Genomic DNA, 17,049 nt, shown 5'->3' with positions numbered 1-17,049 from the left:
ATTCCGGTCGGTGGGTTTGAAATAGGTTTTGAATTCCAAGTGGTCCTCCACTCTAAATCAAGGAAATGAACATGAGAGGAGCTGGCCTCATAGCTTAGGGAGATACCCCTATCATTGGAGTTTAAGATGGTCATATAGTCATCCAGGGACTGGCGATCTCCATCCCATAGGAGGAGGATGTCGTCTATGTACCTGGCCCAGAGGACTAACTCTGGCCTCCGGTCAACATAGACGACATCCTCCTCCCATTGTGCCATAAAAAGATTGGCGAGGCTGGGCGCGAATTTAGCGCCCATAGCCACGCCTCTCTTCTGTAGGAAGAACTGGTTCTGAAACCAGAAGTAATTGTGCCAAGTGGCAAAACGCAACAGTTGCATAATAAAGTTACGCTGTAGGAAGGGAAGTTGGGAATCCCTAGACAAAAAACTCTCGACCGCTTCAAAGCCAAGCCGATGGGGTATGCACGTATAAAGTGCCGCCACATCGGCTGTGGCAAGGAGCATCCCTTTTTTGAAAGGCGTGGATTCTAAAAGTTTGATGGTGTCCCTCGTATCCTTTAAATACGAAGTGGTAGATCTAACCAGTGGTTGTAAATAGTGGTCCACGTATTTACCAATTCGAGCTGTGACCGAGTCACTATAGCTGTGAACTATGCACTATAAGTGCATCAAGGTCGTCCTTAAAGGATTTTTTGTACTGGCCAAGAATAAGTATATAATCTCATGAATTATTTTATATAAAAGTGCACTACAGTGCCATCTTTATTGAACATGTAGAAAATATCTGTATATAAAAGGTAACAATAGAAAATACAAATATGCAAAGTGCAAATACAAACACTATATATACATCCAATTGCATACAGAAGATGTGACACCCGTGTGCCTACAGCCCGCAGCCTATAAGTAGAGGGTCAAGCGGATGAAGTATATAGCACGTAACCCGACATGTTTCGGAAATAGGTATGTATTACTCCTTCATCAAGGGATTTACAATTGGGTGCTCAAATCTCTATCTGTAATGTAAATTTCAAAAATAGTAAAATGGTAAAAGAATATATATATATATCGTCATAAATTATATGCGACTGCAATTTTGTGATATATGCGATTTTGTGATTATAGAAAAAGGTACAAAAAAGTTTCCAGGTGGTCTAAGAAAACTAGTCATACTTACATCAATCTGTTTCATAAAAACAAACAGGAAATAACAAAAACGGAGGTTGAACAGCGTAAATAGGAGCAAGCTGGTTTGAATGATCCACAAAACACAAGAAGGGCGGCCAGGGATGCAATGCAAGGCACTGCAACACTTTCACAAGGGATGGCCGATAGAGATCTGTGTATTTAAAGTATGATATCATGAGTATACAGGGCATATAATTGAGCCGATGTTTCGCTGGAAGACTTAACAGTCATTCAGCCATATTAGAAAAACATTTAGGGTAAAGTCTTTCAGTGTTCAAGTGTATAAGACAGAGTATTTTCAAATTACCTTGTGGTTATTCATTAATCTCCTGAGACGCAGACCTCCAGGCAGCAGTTCAAAACTGACAGGTGCCCAAGGAGTGTCTGCGTCTCATGTAGGACAGCTGATTGGACATCAGCCAATCAGTGTCCACTCCACGATATCAGCTGCATGACAAGCAGCTGTGTGTGGAGATCTGGCATCCCCCTGACGCCGAGGCGCGTGGCGTAGCCACGCCCCTAGGGGCGTGATGACGTCACGCGTCTCAACGTCACCGGCGGGTATACGGTCTCGATGCGAGCAGAGGGGCCAGCATGGGGAACCGTCCAAGAGCTCGTCCACATGCAAAAGGCCCAGGGGACACGCAAGCAAGTGCTGCCCCATGGCCATGCATGTGTGGAGCTTACCCGCCGGGTGTCCGTGTGCGCGTACGCTCTCCGCATCCGAGAACATGCGCCATCTTGTGGATAGAATAGAAAGTGGACAAAAAAACAGCCTGCTGTACATAAATGAGTAAAGCAAAAAACGGGAGAGAAAAGCATGTTATGCAATTGACCTCTGATTACATATAAAAGATTGCTGGGTAGCAATCAATTCTATACAAATACTGGTAAAAAAAGCAGAATACTTGAATATTAATCAGTTTAAAGCAAGTGATGGTACAAAACGCAAAAAACCTGAATGCATACAATATACAAACACATGATAGTGTGGCAATAATTTTTGGTCAGGGGCAGTCTAAATGTATATGGACATGGTAGCCCATATCCGTTCCTGTATCTATCTTGAAATGTCTGATATAGATGTACATGTGATAGTGAATGGCAGATAATAAAAAAAAAAAAAAAAAAAAGGAAAAGAAAAAGAAAAATTAAATACATAAGATTAATATTAGATTAGAAGACGAAAACAGACAGCAAACCATATTTGGAAGTCCCTACAGATCCAATTCACAAACCCCTGATGAAAAACCAGGAAGGAATGGTTTGAAGTTGAAGGCCCCATTAAGACCAGGTGGATGGTTTGCCCGTAAGTTGTGTATCCATCTAAGTTCGCACTGGAGAAGGCGCTTGTTGAAATCGCCTCCTCTCGGATTGAAGTGGATGCGGTTAAGGGCTAAAAAGTATATTTTGGGGATCGATAAAGGATGAGCCATTGCCATGTGACGACCAATCGGCAAGTCTGGATCGCGTTTGCGTATGGTGCCAAGATGTTGGTAAATGCGTTTCCAGAACTCATTTATGGTCTTGCCAACATAGTAGCACCTGCATTCGCTGGTTAACAAATATACTATTGCTGAGGTTTTGCAGTTAACATAATGCCTGGGAGTGAACAGCTGGCCATTGGGCAGAATGATATTTTTTCGTCTGTCCATATATTGGCAATAATGGCATCCCCCACACATATATGTCCCCAATGTTTTAAAAGGATCGCCTCTACAGGCTTTGTACTCACTGTTGACTACTTTGTCTCCTATGGATGGCGGTCTCCTGTAAGTAACTGCTGGAACACTAGGGACAAAGGGGGACAAAGTTTGGTCCATTGTTAATAAATGCCAGTATTTGTTCAAAATGCGTTTTACCTGCTTGTGTTGTGATGAGTATGTTGTGATAATTCTAATTGTTTCGTCTTTACTGGGTTGTTTTTGTGCATTAAGTAGGTCACGACGAGGTTGATTACGGGCTCGTTTGTACGCTTTTTTTAAACAAGTGTTTGAATATCCTCTTTCGAGGAGTCTCTTTTTTAAAATATTGGCTTCCGTTTTGAATCCAGCATCATCGGAACAATTACGGCGTGCTCTTAAATACTGGCTATATAGTATGGAGGCCAAGAGGGGCCTGGGGTGGAAACTACTTGCATGAAGCAAGGAATTGCCTGCTATGGGCTTGCGGTATAGTTCACTGGAAAGATTACCATTTGATGATCTTTTGATCAACACATCTAAAAACGTAATGAGTCATCGTGAATTTTAGATTAAAGTCGTTCTTATTAACGCAGTTGAGAAATTGGTGTAATAGTTTGGTTGGCCCATCCCAAATGAGGAATATATCATCTATGTAACGTTGCTACGTTATAACACGGCGCATATACATAGACAGTGACTCTTGAACAAGCAGTGAATGTTCCCACTCCCCCAGGTACAGATTAGCGTACGATGGGGCACAACATGTCCTCATCGCCACGCCCTGTACTTGGAGGTAGTGGGAACCATCAAAGCAAAAAAAGTTGTGATGAAGTATAAATTCAAGAGAAGTCATAATGAATTCAGTATATTTGGGTTCAGAGTCACTGTACTGTTACAAAATGTGTCGTATAGCCGCTAGGCCTTTGGCATGGGGGATAGTGCAATAAAGAGATTCCACATCGATGGCTACCAGTTGGGTGCCCTCTTCTATGTGTATATCCTGAATAATCTGTAAAAATAGTATCACGTACATACAATGATAGGCAGGTAACTAGGGGCTTTAGGTGGTTATCGACTACACGGCTGAGATTCTCTGTCAGACTTCCACAGCCTGAGACGATGCATAGAAAGTTGCCTCTCTGGGGTGACTGATCCTAATGAACTCCCAAAGTTGTTTTGATATTGCATTATAATGAAATGCAGTGTCAACAAGTGTATAAAAGTCTTGAGTAAATTTATCCAATAGTGATTTGGAAATAGGACGATACCACTCGAGATTTTGTAATATATCCATACACATCTCGGTGTATTGTGCACTGTCCATAACCACGACGTTGCCACCCTTGTCGGAGGGTTTGATGACAACGTCATGGTTACAAGACAGCGCCTCCAATGCCAACCGTTCATCACGGCTGAGATTGGGATGTGGATGTAAAAAACTTTTCATCTTGTTGATATCAGTCGATACCAATTTGAGAAAAGCAGCAGCGTTGGGGTTGGAGCTGGGCGAGGGGTATAAAGTGGATTTGTTTTTAAGTAGGGGTTCAGAAGTGTATACATACGTGTGTGAAGTGGATGTAGCATCCATGTTCACAGTAGGGTCATAGGTGTTTTCCTGGGTCAGAGGATTTTCGGTTTCGTTCTCGTCTAGTAAGGCAACAAGATTGTCTAGTGCTTGAATCTCTTGATTTGTAAGCCTCTGTTCCGTCATGGGTTTTTTTGCATATAGGCTTTTAAGTAAAACCTTGCGGATAAATAAATGTATATCTTTAATGGCTCCAAATCTGTCCAAACGAGTGTCTAGGCAGAAAGTGAGGCCACGTCCTAGAACAGCCAACTCGTGTTCATTGAGTGAATGTGAGGACAAATTAACTACATTTAGCGTGGTTGATGTTGGTTGGTCTTGTGAGCCTTGGACGACTGTGTTTTTGTTTGTTTCTGATGCGTCTGCATGCGGCCTCGCATTTGGTCTAAAAAAGTTTCAAGGGGCATAGATTGTAATTGTGGCATAGTGGGCATATTGGATGATGTATTTAAAGACGATCCGGAACAACTAGCCGGAGTCTGTACATCTGATGTGTCACTGTTGGGATGGTGGCTCGAGTGAAAGCCGTTACCTGCCTGTGAGGGGGAGCTCTCCATGTGTAGGGACTCATCATATGATTCATTGCCCTGACGACGCCGTTTGAATTGTCGATGACCCTTGCTGTGGGTAGAGGGCTGTAAGGAAGAAGAGATAGATGAGTGTGCAGAAGTTTCAGATGCATTTTTATGTTTATTTTTTTTGTGTTTTTTTAGAAAAATTGTTACTTGTGTTGGTTTGCCATTTATAGGCTCTACCATCTTCAAAGGCCTTCCTATCTCGTTGTAGTTTTTTATCCTTTTTAATTAATATATCTTTGTTAAACTGTTCCAAATGTCGTTTTAGTCTTTCTTCTGACTCAGAGAAGGACACATGGGTTCTTAACAATGACATTTGGTTTTGTAATTTTTCTAATTTACCATCTATATCAACTATACGTTTGGCATATTCGTCGATGAGCAACAACATCATCTTTCTTGAACACTCCTTTAAATTCACTTCCCACACAGCCTTGAAACTGGGGTCTATATGCTCAAATGTGGGGAAGATTTGTACCCTAAGTCCAAAGGGGTTTAAATTGGCCGCAATGTAGTCCTTAAAGGATTTAATGTGCCAATGTAGAAGAGATTTTTTCTCCAACAATTGGCTCAAGTTAGAAAAAGTTGAAGACAGTTCAAAATCAAGAGATTCTTTCTTTTCAAATTCATCATGTACTTTGGACATAAAGTCCGTCCAATGACTGCCCTGGTATAATGCCATAATGGGAAAACAATAATGAGATAAAAAGTGGAAGAAGAGAAGGAGAGAGGAAAACAAAAGGACAAAAACAAAAGCCGAAATCGAATACTGCAGTCGAACCTAGTATTATATATACATACGTTGCTTCTCATGAGAGAGGGACTTACACCGGTATTTACTACCTATCATGAAAGATAAAAAAGGGGATGAGAGCAAAGTATGTACAGAAAGGCCAACATCCTATAGAATTTCAAAAATAGTAAACAGTTTACTATTTTTGAAATTTACATTACAGATAGAGATTTGAGCACCCAATTGTAAATCCCTTGATGAAGGAGTAATACATACCTGTTTCCGAAACATGTCGGGTTACGTGCTATATACTTCATCCGCTTGACCCTCTACTTATAGGCTGCGGGCTGTAGGCACACGGGTGTCACATCTTCTGTATGCAATTGGATGTATATATAGTGTTTGTATTTGCACTTTGCATATTTGTATTTTCTATTGTTACCTTTTATATACAGATATTTTCTACATGTTCAATAAAGATGGCACTGTAGTGCACTTTTATATAAAATAATTCATGAGATTATATACTTATTCTTGGCCAGTACAAAAAATCCTTTAAGGGCGACCTTGATGCACTTATAGTGCATAGTTCTTCTTTCAGTAAAATTCTATAGGATGTTGGCCTTTCTGTACATGCTTTGCTCTCACCCCCTTTTTTATCTCACAAGTGTATTTACTTTTTCATCCTAATTTTAGTGGTCGTTTTAAGCCTCACTGGATATTGATTACAGTTAACATTATTCTTATAAAAATATTTTTTTACGTGCATTTTTCATCTCAAGTGCTGCACTGCTTTATATTTTCTATCAAATGCCTGGTACCAGGTTACATTGTCAGCTGCTGATTGATGTAAATCACTTTGCTCTGAGCACAGATTTTAATAAATAATTTAAAAAAATGTTCCACACAATTTAATTTCCCTATATGCTACACATAAAACCTCTCCTAAATTGAGGCTGCATTCACACCTGAGCATTTCAAAGTCACATGTTTTTACTGCGTTTTACCGTGATTTTACCTAGTTTTTGCCGCAATTTTTTTCAGGTCACCAATGTAAAAGACAGAAAAATGCCTGTAATCTGCCCCAAAGAAGCTCATGTTCTTTTTTGAGCTTAGGGCATTTTTCAGGTGTTTTGCTTCAGGTTACAATACGCTCAGGGCCATTGAAATGAATGGGAATTTGCTTGATGGTCGTTTATCAGGCTTTTTTTCGGGCGTTTTATGAGCGTTTTATGAGCTGAAAGAGGAACTCTAATTAATGCCCTGTACACACAACCGGTTTTCACGTAGGAATAAACTCTGAAGGTTTTTCCGACGGAATTCCACTGGAACTGTCTTGCGTACACATGATCACACCAAATTCCAACCATCAAGAATGCGGAGACGTACAACACATACGACGGGACTAGAAAAAGGAAGTTCAATACCCAGTGCGTCACCCTTTGGGCTCCTTCTGCTAATCTTGTGTTTATCTCGTGTTAGTAGAAGTTTGGTTAGAGACGATTCACGCTTTTCAGACTCTTGCTTTTCAGATCGTTTGAACTGCTGTTCAGTTTGTGCTTGTGGGTTTGTATCTGGTTTTTAGTGCGTGCAGTCAGTTTGTATCTGTTTTTCAGTGCGTCCTTGTCCACTGGTTGCTGATTTTCAGCTCGCTCTTCACAGGCCTTGCAGTTGTTCAGTGCATTCTGTTAAGTTCGTTCTGACCAGCCGACTGTTTTGAAACCATGTTGCAGGTACGTACTCGTCGTACAGTTCATGCTGTGTGGGGGCTTTGTGTTGGGGTTCATACTTTGACCCAAGTCCAGTCCATGAACAGGGTGAGGAGGAGTTCATGGACCAAGAATTGGTTACTCCAGTGTGACCAATTCCCTCATATGCTTTTGCTGCGTGAGATCCAGGAGAATAATCCTGATGATTTCAGGAACTTTCTCAGGATGACGTATTTTGTTTTTCACCGTTTGTTGGCTTTGCTCATCCCTTATATTATGAAGCAGGACACCTGCATGCGGCAAGCTATCACTCCAGAGCAGAGGCTAGTCCCCATGTTGCGGTACTTGGTGACTGGAAGAAGACTACAGGACCTCAAGTTCTCTACAGGCATCTCCCCCAGCCTCTGGGGATCATTATCCCAGAGACCTGTTCTGCCATCATTCAGGTCCTGCAGAAGGACTATATTAAGGTAAGTTTTCTCCTTTAACATCACATTCTATGTATTTAATGTTTGCTAATGTATTGTATTTCTTTCATCATTCCCTAATTACCATGATTGGAATATGCTGTGAATGTCCCCTTTATCCTCATGCATGCTGTAAGCTTTTAATGCTCCTTTTTTGGCCTACATGCATATTTGCCTTCACTATCCTCCATAGCATGCTATCTTGGGCCCATATACACCTATAGCCTAGTCACTTAACAATGTAGTTTGTCAGCTCCATTGTAGTGCTTTACCCTAAACACCCCCTAAAATGTATACAAATGTTATGTGTGTCCTTAAATTCAGGCAGGGTGCCATAGGCTTTTTTTGGCTCCCAAACTCAGCTTGAACCCCCCCCCCCCTAAAATTTTTACAATGGGCCATCAGAGGGGGTAAGGAATCTAATAAGTGGAGCTTATATTTTTGTCTTGAAATACTCCTTTAAAATAAATGTTATACTGATGTTGGGCAAGAATGTTTGTGTCTAATCTGCTTGCAATGTTATGTGCAAAAGTACTAATGTTTTGTTTTCTGTTTTGACCCCACAGTTTCCTTCAACGCCACAGGAATGGCAGACTGTGGCATCCCATTTTGCCGACCGTTGGGACTTTCCCAACTGTGGAGGGGCTATAGATGGGAAGCACGTCCACATCATATTGCCTTCATCAGATGGGGTGATGTCACCCCTGTAAAAGCCAAATTTTGAAGATGCACACAATTTGGGAGCCAAAATGGGTATTTCCCTCCTCATCCCATGCCTAATGTCAACATGTGCTATCTCCCATCATGGGGGGATCAATGGACGTGTTTTGGGGGTGCAACCCCTTCCTCTCACTTACTAGAGTTCCTAGGAAGGGGTTGCACCCTCATGACAGATAGCACATGTTGACACACCGTGTGCATCTTCAAAATTTGGCTTTTAAAATGTCAAAAAAAAGTTTTTGGAAAGTCAAAAAAATGTTAAAATGGTGGCATTTGGAAGAAATTTGGATTCTACCCAATATATCAATCATGTTCTTCATTTGTTGTTCCATAACATTGAGTTTCTTCCTTATGATGTCAATTTCACCATTCCACACCATGATGTTGTTGATTAGCCTTTGTGCACTGTCACTTGTGAAATGTTCAGGTTGCTCTTCGACAACCGGCACATCACCTAAAAATTAGAGTAAAAACATGTATTATAAATATGCAGGCATACATATAGTACCTGAAGCTGGGGTGTCAATCTCACCGACTTTTTCCACCTCTCCTTCCTCCAGATCCTCGGGGTGTGTTTTTGTTCTGAGTTCCCCTGCTTTCTCAGGTGGGGGTTCCTGGTGTCCTCTGAGTGGTGTCCTCCGAGTCTTTTCTCCCCTATGAGAATGAAACAAAAGGTATACTTAGCACACAGATATTTGAGTCCAGAAATAGGAATATGAAACATTGTTGGGAAGTGGGGTACAATTGTCTGTTTTGGGCAGAGTTCCAAGCTGAAGACATGATTTTTTACCTTACCCAAACTGGAATACTTACCTTTTTCTGTCTCTACCTTTTCACAGATGGAGACACCCCAAGTATCCACTGGAGCACCTGTGTGGGACACCTTCAAAAGTTTGTTCTTGTGTCCCGCACTAGTGCTCCTGAGTCCAGATGTGTAAACAGCTGCTGAGTGTCCTCTCCTTACATTACACTGAATCAAGCTTGCATTTTATTCTAGTTACAAACACATATAGACATCAATGTACAAAACTTATTTTTAGACAAATAGGCATGACCAAATGTATTTAACCTGTATCTGCCCAAAACAACATATTTAATGAGCGAATTATGTTTTCTACGACTGATTAATGTGCCCACAAACATGAAAGTCGCCATTTTAAACTGTACAACAGTAAAGAAAAGCACATGGTGCAGCATGCAAGTTATAATAACAATCGGAACACATGACAACTACTTACTTTTTAGAAGCACTTTCTTGATTTTTCTATACTGATCCTGCTCCCTCATTTGTGGAATTTGTGGGAGGTGAAACACAGCTTATATTATAATAAACAAGCTAGGAGGTCAATGCTGGAGAAACTTCTGGAATTCATGAAGACTCGGGTCCCCGAGCAACCATCGTGTTCTTGGAAAAGAAAATTGGGATTTAGAGGAACATGTATAAGAAGGAGCATAATAAGATCCAGAAATCACTCAGATCAGGAGCAGGAGCAGCAGCAGCGCAAGTGTATGTACCCAGGCTGTGGTACTTCAACAAACTGCGGTTTCTGGATGACCAAACTGAAGCCAGGGAATCACTTTCTACCCTTCCCTGCAGCCTTCCCTCCACCCTTCCCTCAACCCCAGCAGAGGCTGCCGAGGAACAACCTGGACCTTCCATCCTGGAAGAAGTGGATGCGCCCAGCTGGAGCCAGGTATATTATTTTTAGACATATTTATTGTCCTAATAATAATGATGTTAACTAGATGTTATAATTGATAACAAATTAATGATTCACAAAGAGATTTACATATCAATAGACAGTAGTGGCCAAAAATGTTTGGGACAATAATGAAAAATGCTGGGGTCAGAATGATAGTCTTTTCTATTTATTAACATTCAATTTGCAAGTCATAAGCTAAAAATTGTGTGTGGTTGATGAAGCAAAAACTAAAACTATGTCCCTTTTTTATACACAGGATGAGCTCAGCCAGGAGGAGGGTCTGGAAAGTGTCAGCCAGGAGGTGGGCGGGCCCAGTGTCAGCCAGGAGGTGGATGGGCCCAGTAGGAGCTTCACCTAATCCCAGGTGCCTCCCCTCCGCCTAACAATCAAAAGGCCCAGGAAGGGGACGATCATGGAGGAGGCAGCACTGGGCCTCATTAGGGAAGCAACTGATGTCCTCAGGAGCTCCCCTGATGCTGAAGAGGCCTATGGCTGCTATCTAGCCACAAGATTGATGAAATTGGAGGAGGGCCAACGCCTCCTCTGTAAGTGAATTTTTGGTGAGGCCCTTCAGATGGGGTTAAGGGGCCAGCTGACTGAGAACAGCCGTGTATATCAGCTTGCCCATCCTCCTCCTCCTCCTGCCACAAGTCCACCACCAGAGCCACAGCCTCCAAGGAAGGCTGCAGGGAAGGGTGCAGGGAAGCGTGGAGGGAAGGCTGCAGCGAAGAGAAGAACGTGATGACCTGGCTTCAGTCTGGTCTGACAGAAGACGCAGGCTGGTGTAGTACCACAGCCTGGGGACATATATGTCATCTGCTGCTGGTCCTGATCTCTGGGAGTCCTGGACCAGATTGGGCTCCAAATTATATGGACTCCTCAAGCTACCAATTTTATTTTCCACAGACTTGATGTGTGCCCTGGGGGCCAAAAGGCTTTGCAAATTCCAAAAGTTTCTCCAGCGTTGCCTTCCTCTTTATTTTGTTACCCAGAATAAATGGATATTTTATTTTCAGAAATACATGCCTATGTGTTTTTCTACAAAAAGGACAATTTGTTTGTGAGTAGGCAGGTACATTTCTAAAAGACAATGTCAAATTAACAAGGGACACCAACCTCCTTGAGGTTAATAAAAAATACAAGATAATAATGTTATTGTGGTAACTTGACACACAAAAAATAAAATTATATATGGAGATCACTAGAAAATAATTTTTCAATAATCCAAAATAAATGAGATAAAAAAATAAAAGACTATAAAAAAAAATTCTAAACATTATTATGGAGATCTGGCTTTTAAAAATTAAAAGATTATTCATGAGATTACGAGAAATAATCAAGAAATAATTTTGTGAGAACTCTGTGTGAATATGAGCAGGAAAACAACTTCATTATTCTAGCATTATAAAGAAGAAAAGAATGTGCTGCATTAAAAGATCACAGAATTTGCTGCGTGAGGAATGTGCTATCTCCATTACAAACACTAGTTTTACCACACCGAGTGTTTCCGTCTCGTACTTGCTTCAGAGCATGTGTCATTTTTGGTATGTTGGAGCAGCATACAGACGAGCAGTTTTCCCAATAGGAATTAGTTCCGTCGGAAAAATTTAGAACATGTTCTCTTTCTAGGTCTGTCAGAATTTTCGACGTAAAAAATCTGATGGGGCATACACACGATCGGAATATACGATAAAAAGCTCCCGTCTGCTTTTTTCTGTCGGACATTTCGCTCATGTGTGCACAGCATAAGAGTTTTACCATCCCACTTTTTATTGAAAGTTGAAGTGTTGATTATATGTTGGGGTTAATATATGTATATGTTTATGTAAAATGTGCACTGGGAAAATAACAAAGCTTATTACACTTGAAAGCTGGTGCAACCACATTAACGTACAGATCAACTTGTTTCGGGTCTATCTTGCAGCACCCATGCTGGTTGCTATTTCAAAGTGAAATGCAGGATCTGCACTTAATAACAAAGGGATAGCGTCAGTTTTCAGTATGAAAAACTGTTGCAGACCCATGCTAGATTGGAGCTTGTGTGCAGGATGTGAGCTGACTACATAAATAGAGACTGCATGCTGACAGGGAAAGCTCCCTTTCCCAACAAAATGCCTGCATGTTAATGCAAGGCTTACAGTTCTCCTCCTTCTCACTCTCCAATGAGCATGAAACAGAGGGAGCCGGAGAAGCAAGTGAAGTTGCACTTTGCAAGGGAATTTTTCCCACATGTAGTGAAATTTCCCTTTGCAAAGAATACTAAATCACATGCAAGGAAACTTTAAAAACTAACATTTTTGCTGGTACATCATTGGATGATAAAAGTCAGTTTCAACTCATTTACTAAGCTCTGAGGAAAATTCCCGAGCAAAGTGCAACTTCATTCACAAAGTAAACCTAGCTTATTTTCTTTCAGTAACTCAACCACTATTATGCTGATTTTCTAAAAGAATTGAGGATCTTTACTCAATAAATTGTAGTTGTGTCCAATCATGTCTAATGCAAGTACAAAGGCTGGCCGGTGTCTTGTCGATTAGTGCCTCCCGTCGAATAATGCATCCACTACGTCACACCAGCTGATTCCCCTATCAGCTGGCATGACGTAAGACTGCACATGCGCAGTTCGTCGGATGCATTTTCCGACGGGAGTCACAGAACACAGTGGAGAGGCACAGTGTAGGACAGGCTAGAGGAGATACTTTGAGCTCCGATTTCCGGGGACCTACTTTGTGAAAACCCACCAAACTTGGCACACTTTTAGGGAACACCGCTGGCTGTATCTGGAAAACATTTTGGGTCCAGAGAACCGAACGGCAGCCAGTACCGACTCCCGAAACTGAGCCGCTTGCTTCATTTTTCCGCTGACAGGAAGAGAAAACAGTGTAGGAGTGTAGGAGAGGCTCGGGAGATATTTTGAGCTCCTGTATCCGGGGACCCGCTCCATGAAAACCCACTAAACTTGGCACACTTATAGGGAAGACCCGTGACTGCAGGTGGAAAAAATTTCGGGTCCAGGGAACCAAAGGGCAGCCGGTACCGAATCCCCAAAGTGGGCCACTCGCTTCATTTTTCTGCCTGGGGGAAAAAACGGGCGACTTTGAGCTCTGGTTTCTGGGGACCCACTGGGTCAAATCCCACCAAATTAGGCACACTTATAGGGGAGAGCCATGGCTATACGTGCAAGAAATTTTGGGTCCAGGGATCCGAAGGAAGGCCGGTACCGACTCCCCAAAGTAGGCCCCTCACTTAACATGGGAGTCTATGGGGAAACCAGGCAAAATTGTGACGGATTTCACTTATCGCTCAACCATTCAACGACTAAATGGGCTAGTGACACCAAACTTGCACCCCATTTTCCCAGATATCACAGCTACACCTCATAAAAATGTGGAGGTTCGGGGACCTTTTACCGGGGATTTACCGGGGCCACAATGTTGACCATCTTCACGGTACCGGTGCTCCCTGACCATGGGTTACAAAATTACAAAGCTTGGGGGTGATGTAGAGACACTCTATGGGTACCCCCACACCGAACCGGGGTCTGTTAACCCAACACCGGCAAAGACGTGCGTGGCTCTCTCCGGTTCTATGGGTCTTAAAAATACACAGACACCGGGAGGCTGTGGGGATGCTCTTCAGGTACTCACTGGCCAAGTTTGGGGTCCAGGGAACGTTTGGCGGTCGGGGGCACCCCAAAAGATCAACCGGTAGAAACCGCACGTTTAACATTGTGGTCCATCACCCCCAAGCTTTGTAATTTTGTAACCCATGGTCAGGGAGCACCGGTACCGTGAAGACGGTCAACATTGTGGCCCCAATAAATCCCCGGTAAAAGGTCCCCGAACCTCCACATTTTTATGAGGTGTAGCTGTGATATCTGGGAAAAAGGGGTGCAAGTTTGATGTCGCTAGCCCATTTGGTCGTCGAATGGTTGAGCGATAAGTGAAATCCGTCACAATTTTGCCTGGTTTCCCCATAGACTCCCATGTTAAGTGAGGGGCCTACTTTGGGGAGTTGGTACCGGCCTTCCTTCGGATCCCTGGACCCAAAATTTCTTACACGTATAGCCATGGGCCCCCCCTACAAGTGTGCCTAATTTGGTGGGATTTGACCTGGTGGGTCCCCAGAAACCGGAGCTCAAATTCGCCAATTTTTTCCCCTAGGCAGAAAAATGAAGCGAGTGGCCCACTTTGGGGATTCGGTACCGGCTGCCCTTTGGTTCTCTGGACCCGAAATTTTTTCCACCTGCAGTCATGGGTCTTCCCTATAAGTGTGCCAAGTTTGGTGGGTTTTCATGGAGCGGGTCCCCGGATACAGGAGCTCAAAATATCTCCCGAGCCTCTCCTACACTCCTACACTGTTTTCTCTTCCTGTCAGCGGAAAAATGAAGCAAGCGGCTCAGTTTCGGGAGTCGGTACCGGCTGCAGTTTGGTTCTCTGGACCCGAAATTTTTTCCACATGCAGCCAGCGGTGTTCCCTAAAAGTGTGCCAAGTTTGGTGGGTTTTCACCAAGTGGGTCCCCGGGAATCGGAGCTCAAAGTATCTCCTCTAGCCTGTCCTACACTGTGCCTCTCCACTGTGTTCTGTGACTCCCGTCGGAAAATGCATCCGACGAACTGAGCATTTGCAGTTGATACACCAAGCCAGCTGATCGGAAAATCAGCTGGCGTGACGTCATGCACTGCACATGCGCAGTACGTAGGAGGCATTATTTGATAGGAGGCACTCATCGACACAACACCGGAGGCTAGCCTGCATTTGTGAGAGGAGTCTGAGAGGGCTATTTAAGCCTCCTCCTCTGTCAGGGCTCGTGGACGTTCTGGGTTCAGTAGGGGGCGGGGCTTACGCGTCACTTCCGGATCAATTACAAGATGGTGGCGGTGCCTCTCTCGGTGCTTCACCAGGGAGTTCACCTCTCCACCCACCTGGTTCCTCCTTCGGCACCCACATTCACGGGTCCCCCTTCTGGTATTTCAGCAGGGGGGGGGGGGGGGGCGATCGCCCGACCGCCGACTCCTCTCCCCATGCATACAGCTCCACGAGGGAGCCTCTTGCCAGCTAGCTCCTCTCTCCATTTACCAGCTTGCTTCAGGGGGGGAGCTTCCGACCGCTTCTCCGGTTGTTGAGGGGAAGGGGGATGTTCAGCCAGCTGCACACGGCGCCACGGGGGGTCCGCCCGCCCGCTTTTCTCGGTGATCTTGCAGCGGGAAGGGAGGGGGGCCGTCCATCCTCCACCCACCCTCCTTCCCCTCGGCGGCAGCCAGTCAAGTGTGGCCCGCCCGCTTCTCCCGGCAAGCATGCTGGGGGAAGGGAGGGGGGCCGTCCATCCATCCGTCCACCACCCTCCTTCCTTCCCCTCGGCTGCAGCTGGTCAGGTGCTGCCCGCCCGCTTCTCCCGGCGCTCGTGCCGGGGGAGCGGGGGGGTCATCCTTCCATCCTGCACAGCTCCACATGGCCAGCACGCAGCCCGAGCTTCTCCCGGCGCCCATGAGGGGGGGGGGGGGGAGCCGCCGCGGCCGTCAATCATCTTTACCCACACCAACTTCTCTAGGGCTCAGTTAGGGGGGGGTCGTCTGTCCATCTTCCACCTTTGCTGGGCCAATCCTGCATGGGGGGTGTGCCGCCCGCTTCTCCCTCATCCCTGTGTGTCCTGCCAGCGTGGGGTGGGGGGGCAGGCGCCTGCTTCTCCTGGGGGGGTGGGCGTCTGTTCGTCCATCTTTTATCCACTCACCTAGCATTTGGCCCCTGCATTTCTGTTCACCTCACCTCCCTGGAACTCACACCGTGCATCACGGAGGAATCGCCCGCACGCTTCCCGGTTCTCTTGGGGGGGGGGTGTTCACCCGCCTGCTCACTTCCCGGTACTCGCATGGGGCATCATGGGGGGGGGGAGATCCCCCGCACGCCTCCCGGGCATTCACCGCTTCAGGTACCAGTGTTTCATCATGGTGTTTCAGCCCCAGGATTTCTGTCATAGCATTTCAGCCTCAGGTTTCCATCACAGCGTTTCTATCTAGGCGTTTCAGTGTCAGCGTTTTGCTATCATGGCACTCCTGTCGTAGCGTTCCGGTCATAGTGTTTTCTGCTTCAGCAGTTCTGTCGCAGCATTCTCCCCCAGCATTTCTGTCAAGGTGTTCTGCCCCAGCATGTCTGTCGTCACGTTCAGCCCTGCATTTCTGTCATGGCGTTTCTGCCCCAGCATTTCTGTCATGTTCAGCCGGCATTTCTGTCAGCATTTATACCTCAGCATTTCTGTTGCAACGTCCAGCATTTCTGTCTCAGCGTTTGGCCCTAGCATTCCTGTCATAGTATTCTGCCCCGGCATTTCCATCATTAGCGCGCTACCCCGGCATTTCGGTATCGGCGTTTGTCTTAGCGTTTCTGCCCCAGGATTTCTGTCTTAGCGTTCGGCCCCAGGATTTCTGTCTTAGCGTTCGGCCCCAGGATTTCTGTCTTAGCGTTCGGCCCAGGATTTCTGTCTTAGCGTTCGGCCCCAGGATTTCTGTCTTAGCGTTCGGCCCAGGATTTCTGTCTTAGCGTTCGGCCCCAGGATTTCTGTCTTAGCGTTCGGCCCCAGGATTTCTGTCTTAGCGTTCGGCCCCAGAATTTCTGTCTTAGCGTTCGGCCCCAGAATTTCTGTCTTAGCGTTCGGCCCCAGAATTTCTGTCTTAGCGTTCGGCCCCAG

General features: G+C 44.7%; 2 long non-coding RNA genes across 3 annotated transcripts in view; one reads left to right on the top strand and one right to left on the bottom strand.

The window, feature by feature from the left end:
* The window catches only part of LOC141132367 (uncharacterized), a 58,605-nt gene that overhangs the window by 29,901 nt on the left and 11,655 nt on the right, over positions 1-17,049 (top strand). The window lies entirely within an intron of this gene.
* LOC141132366 (uncharacterized) lies at positions 393-15,676 on the bottom strand. 2 transcript variants are annotated; one of them, XR_012242887.1, is made up of 6 exons: positions 15,444-15,676; positions 9,194-9,315; positions 8,957-9,115; positions 4,990-5,092; positions 2,923-2,978; positions 393-1,015 (listed from the first exon to the last, which is right to left on the bottom strand). It is a non-coding gene; the product is annotated as an uncharacterized lncRNA (long non-coding RNA). The 2 variants fall into 2 exon arrangements; XR_012242888.1 differs by lacking the exon at positions 8,957-9,115 and having other exon boundaries at positions 9,170-9,315.

This window comes from Aquarana catesbeiana, linkage group LG03, assembly GCF_042186555.1.
Source record: "Aquarana catesbeiana isolate 2022-GZ linkage group LG03, ASM4218655v1, whole genome shotgun sequence".
Lineage (NCBI taxonomy): Eukaryota > Metazoa > Chordata > Amphibia > Anura > Ranidae > Aquarana > Aquarana catesbeiana.
Note: the sequence above shows the minus strand (reverse complement) of the source record. Positions and strands in the feature narration are given on the sequence as shown.